Here is a 6,135-nt window from a genome sequence, read left to right as displayed (position 1 = left end):
AAAGACATCGATCAGAGGTGCTACGACAGGAAGCTGAAGGACAGAGGAAGTCCCTGCAGAATTCAGATGCATACTTTCTAGTGCAACAGCAAGCGCTGGAGGATTTAAGCGCCAAACAAGAGAAAGTTAATTAGCTTGCTAACCATCTTGCCAGGATTATGGGTACCTAGGATATTGTTTCTTGAGCTCTTCTGAAGTGGTTTAAGTTCTGGACTTGTTTTGCTGCGACGTTTATTTGCACCGGTCGCCAACTTTGACAACCAGTGTATATGATATGCTGCTTTGTTCCCTATATTTGCACTGGTGGCGTACTTTGATGCCTAGTGGATGTAATATGTGTAATAGCCGTGATAGCCCAGCGTAAGTTGCTTGCTTATTTATTTCCTTGTTGTCTTGTTTATTTGTTTGCTTGTAGTCAGTGAAGTTCTTTTTCCGCGGTTTTCTAGTGGCCGTAATAACCTATTTTTTAAAACTAGGCCACAATAACCATGTGCTACATATTTACTGTAGTTACCATGGGCCTCCTACGGGCTGTAGAAACAATGGGCCTTCTAAGGGACGTAGAAACAATGGGCCTTCTACGGTGCATAACATCAATGGGCCTTCTACGGGCCGCATGATCGATCGGCCAAACATGGGCCAATAACAGACCACATTATGGGCCGTAAACAGGCTAGAGTTGGAATCATCCGTTCATGGGCCAACCATAACGGGCCATCGTTAATTGGCCGTATTTGATGACCCTATGAAAATGGCCCAACAGATTAATGGGCCGCAAACGGGCCGACTATAACCACGGGCTGAATTTGGCCCACAAGCAGAAAAGGCCAGTAACGGGCGGTAAGTAACCGAATGCTGTAAATGAGACCAAGAATACACTACTATGGAAAACCTTATACACAGAATCTTAGCAGCAGCGCGTTACAAAAATAGGCGCTACTGCTAATTTTCAGTAGCACGTGTTCAAGAAAGGCGCTACTGCTACCTAGTTAGCAGTAGCGCAGCCTAGTGGAACCGCCCTGCTAGTAAAATCGACCAACAGTACCCACCAACCTAAGTTTAGCAGCAGCGCGCTGACGCGACCCCCGCTACTGCTAATGTAATAGTAGTAGCACGCTTTTATCTCCAGTCGCTGCTGCTAATTTTAAAACTGGCCACATGGAGGGCCCTGCTTATCAGTAGCGCATGTGCAGAAAGCTCTCTCTTAGTAGTAGCGTGCTTTGCAGCCCGCGCTACTGCTAAGACGCAACATAATGCCACCTTTTCCCCTCCTCCCCTCTCCCCCATCTCCTCTCTTCCTCACTTTCCCCACCTCCCACCTCCTCTCTCCCTCACTTTGCTTCTTCCTCACTACTTCTCCCTCCATTACTCTCCGTCTTCTACCCACCTTTCTCTCTCTTTATTACTACTAGCTAACTCCACCACCTCCATTAATGCATCTCCTTTCTCTTTTCCCTTCCCCCTCCACTAGTTGAAGTTGTCTCCTCCCAAATTAGCTAGCTAGGTAGATGTAGCATTTAGTGAAGTGACCTATGTGCCCCTAACTAGATCTAGCTTTGTCAAGAAGAGCTTTGTCCACTTTTGATCTCCCTACATCATCATCTCCACCGTGTGCTCGATCTCGAGATGATAGGTGATTAAAATTTCATGCTTTTGCAAGAATTGAAATATGTGTATGTATGTGCGATATGATAATTGGGCGATATGATGGAAATTGTGTGTGTGGCATGAGTTGACGCCGAATTGTTCTTTTGAGTTGCCTATGTTTTGCCGAAATGTCGATTTATTTCCGTTTCGGTGAATTCCAGGCAAACTCTAGATCTATATGTCCTATTTTTAGGGAAGGTCGTGCCGAATTTTTGTATGACTTTGATGCATGCACGCATTTTTATAATCAATTTGTTTATTATTATCGTGCAGACGTTCACGATGGTCAGTGGAACGATGGTGGACAGGTGGTTGCGGTCGGCGGTGCAGGACATGAAAGAAAATAGCCTGACAGAGGTTTTATGTCCGTGTCAAAAATGCAAAGGAATAGTTTGGCTCGACCCCTATGACGATGGTCGTGTCGAAGCGCACCTGCTCAAGACTGGTTTCATGGATGGCTATACTTGGTGGATAATTGAAGATGAGGATGATGATGTTGAGGACGCCGATGGGGCAGGCAAAGACGACACGGGCCAAGACGAAGAGATGATCGATAATGGCGGCGGGGAAGAGGCCGGACATGGCGACGGAGAAGGGGCCGGACATGGAGCAGGACAAGGGGTCGGACATGGTGGTGGAGAGAACGTGGACTCCACGACGCAGAGTTTGTCGGTACTAAGTTCAATCGTCCGGGACCGTCATGTTCGAGCACTGCTTCGCAAGGAGACGAGTACTGAGAGAGATGCTTCTAGAGAGGAGGCTAAGATGCAGCAACTTGTGGTAGACTCGAACACTCCATTATATGATGGTTGCAATCCTGAGGTGACCCGCTTGAGTTTCATGCTCCAACTCTTGAAGACGAAGGCTAAAAACAAATGGACCGACACTAGGCTCGATGAGCATCTCAAGTACCTAAAGGATGTTCTTCCCGCGGGGAATCTATGTCCTACTAGTGTGGATGAGTCCAAGAAGATCGTGTGCCCTCTTGATCTACCGCACGTTAGATACCATGCATGCATCAACGATTGCATAATTTATCGAAAGGAGCACGCGGAAAAAACAAAATGTCCGGTGTGCAATGCTTCTCGATACAAGAAGGCAGGGAAGAAATGTCCCCATAAAGTTGTATGGTACTTACCGATCACTCCTCGTCTCCAGCGGTATTTTGTAGATCCCAAGGAAGCAAAGCTCATGCGCTGGCACGCGAAGAGGAAGAAGCCCGACGATGGAGATGATCCAAAGCTCAGACACGTCAAGGATGGAAGCCAGTGGAGAGCGTTGAATGGGTTCTATCGGTATTTCAAATGTGATGCAAGGAACATCGTGCTCGGCACCTGTACCGATGGCATGAATCCGTTTGGCAACCAGAACACCAACCATAGCACATGGCCCGTGTTTGTATGGATGTACAACCTCCCCCTGGTTGTGCATGAAGTCGAAGTACATTCACATGAGCATGCTGATTCAAGGGACGAAACAACCAGGAAATAATATTAATCTGTATCTGGGACTACTTCAAGAGGAGTTAGACACGTTATGGAAAACACCGGCCAAGACATGGGACGCCAGCAAAGGCGAGTATTTCTACATGAGAGCTGCGCTGATCACGATGGTGCACGGCTATCTTGGTTACGAATATGTTGCAGGCCATGTGTGCCATGGATATTGCGGATGCACGCGGTGCATGGATGATACGACGTCTCGGCAGCTAACGGCAAGGAAAGTTGGCGGGTCTGGGAAAATCGTGTACATGGGGCATCGAAGATGGCTCGAACCGGACGACCTGTGGAGAAACCGTGGAGATCTATTCAATGGTCACGCAGAGCATCGAGGACCTCCACGTAAGCGGAGCGGCGCCGAAATCGATGAGCTGTTGAAAAACTGGGAACAATGCCCCACACCGGGAAAGACGATGAAAAAGGCGCCGGAGCCGCTGCTGAAGGTATGGAAGACAAGGTCTATGTTCTAGGACTTGTAGTACTGGCACAAACTTGATACACCTCATCACTACAAAAAAATACACTTCCGTGATGATACGTGTTTGTCACAGTAGGTCACGTTTTCTATCATGCATGTACATCCATGGCAATTTTATGACCGAATCAAGATACTCATACCTGTGTTGTCATAGAAGTGTTCCATGACATTACCAAAATTATCATCACGGAAGTGTCCACTTCCATGACGATAAATCGCGCGTCATGGAAGTGCTTTCGTCAAGGGTGACCGACACGTGGCATCCACCGTAACGGGTCGCCGTTAAGCTATCGGGTCCGGTATTGGATCCGATAACCCGTTAACAGCCCGGACCAATGAGGATTTTCCACGTGTAAAATTGTCATTGGCCGGAGGAAGCACGTGTTGGCTCACCGTTGGGACAGATGTCATCCATTCATTGGACAGGAGGCGCCTATGATAGGTTGACACGTGGCATGGCCCAACAGAGACCCATTCTGGTGAAAAGGCCGGCACGTTTGACTTGGTCAAAAGGTAACGGGCCGGCCCACGGAAAGCCTGTTCCTATATAGCCCATTTATGGCCCGCTAACACGCGGCCCGTTACGGCCTATCGGAATTAAGCCCCGTAGCTTCATCTCGGCCATCCAATATGACTCCAGCCCGTCGTAACTTCCGGCCCATGTATGGCCCATGATGTCTTTCCGCCCATACGAGGCCATTTGTAACTCTTGGCCCATTAATGGCCCGTAGTGAATCTGGCCCGCAATGAACAGTGTATAGTTTCATACCCACTAACGGCCCATTATTCCATTGGGCCGTTTCCAACCCGTGTTATCTTTCGGCCTTCTTAGGGACCATGTATTCTTGGGCTTATTTCCAGCATTTGGTTACTTACGGCCCGTTACTGGCCTTTTCTGCTTGTGGGCCAAATTCAGCCAGTGGTTACAATCGGCCCGTTTGCGGTCCGTTAATCCGTTGGGCCGTTTTCATAGTGTAATCAAATACGGCCGATTAACGTCGGCCCGTTATTGTCGGCCCATGAACACACGATTCCAAATCTAGCCCATTTACGGCCCATAATGCGGCCTGTTATTGGCCCATGTTTGGCCGATCGATCATACAGCCCGTAGAAGGCCCATTGATGCTACGGCCCGTAGAAGGCCCGTTGTTTCTACGGCCCTTACAAGGCCCATTATTTGTACGGCCCGTAGAAGGCCCATTGTTTGTACGGCCCGTACAAGGCCCATTGTTTCTATGGCCCGTAGGAGGCCCATGGTAACTACAGTAAATATGTAGCCCATGGTTATTGTGGCCTAGTTTTAAAAAATAGATTATTGCGGCAAAATCGCGGAAAAATAACTGCACTGACTACAAGCAAACAAATAAACAAGACAACAAGGAAATAAATAAGCAAGCAACTTACGCTAGGATATCATGGTTATTACACATATTACATCCACTGGGCATCAAGTTCGCCACCAGTGCAAATGTAGGGAACAAAGTAGCATATCATACACACTGGTTGTCAAAGTTGGCGACCAGTGCAAATAAACACCGCAACAAAACAAGTCCAGAACTGAAACCACTTCAGAAGATCTCAAGAAACAATATCCTGGGTACCCATAATGCTGGCAAGATGCTTAGCAAGCTTATGAACTTTCTCCTGTTTGGGGCTTAAATCCTCTAGCGCTTACTGTTGCACCAGAAAGTATGCATCTGAATTCTGCAGGGACTTCCTCAGTCCTTCAGCTTCCTGTCACGGCACATCTGATCGATGTCTTTCAACTTGAAGTTGAGAATCAAGAAGACGAACTGATTCAGGCAGCGAGTTCGAAGAGCTTGTGCCAGCAGTAGTGGCCAGTAACGCCAACACTACATCAAGACAGGACTTTTGGGTTGTCTCACTGTCGTCAAGATAGTTTTTATCAGCTTTCTTGGAGACCAACAGGGATGTCTCACTATCTTGAACCTTATCTGCATTACTTCCTTTACCATTGCATAACGGGGTACTGTTCTCCAATATTTTGTCCGCATTCTAAAAGAGAAACAAGCAGACACATCACAGGGTTACCATGTTGTACTAGTTAGTTGCACGTGCTTTGCACGTCAATAGTTAACCATGCACAAAAAGTATTGAATAACTCAGCTGGGCACGACTTGCACAACATTTTCCAATTTTCAATGAATACTGCAAAAAAGGGCATGTGAGTGTTATAAATAAAGCATAAGATAGGAGTGAGCGAAATCATAGAAAAATTAGTCGCTAACTATTTAGGAAAAACTGATATATATATATATATATATATAATTAATTCAAAGGTTGCGGTATTTATTGTTTGCGTGAATTGCAAATCAGACTAGTCGATTTCACCTAGCGTCTTATGCCGAGACAGGTGTGCCGGTGAGGCCGAGCCAGGAGCAAGCCGTAGCTGGGGACGATGCGACAACATCGTTGTCGGTAGAGGGGAGTCATAGATTGATGCATCCGGGTGCAAGGTGGTTGTGGCAAGCTCGCCAACGATGGAATCTG

This window comes from Triticum aestivum, chromosome 7D, assembly GCF_018294505.1.
Source record: "Triticum aestivum cultivar Chinese Spring chromosome 7D, IWGSC CS RefSeq v2.1, whole genome shotgun sequence".
NCBI lineage: Eukaryota > Viridiplantae > Streptophyta > Magnoliopsida > Poales > Poaceae > Triticum > Triticum aestivum.
The sequence above is the reverse complement of the archived record's forward strand: the minus strand, read 5'-3'. Positions refer to the sequence as shown.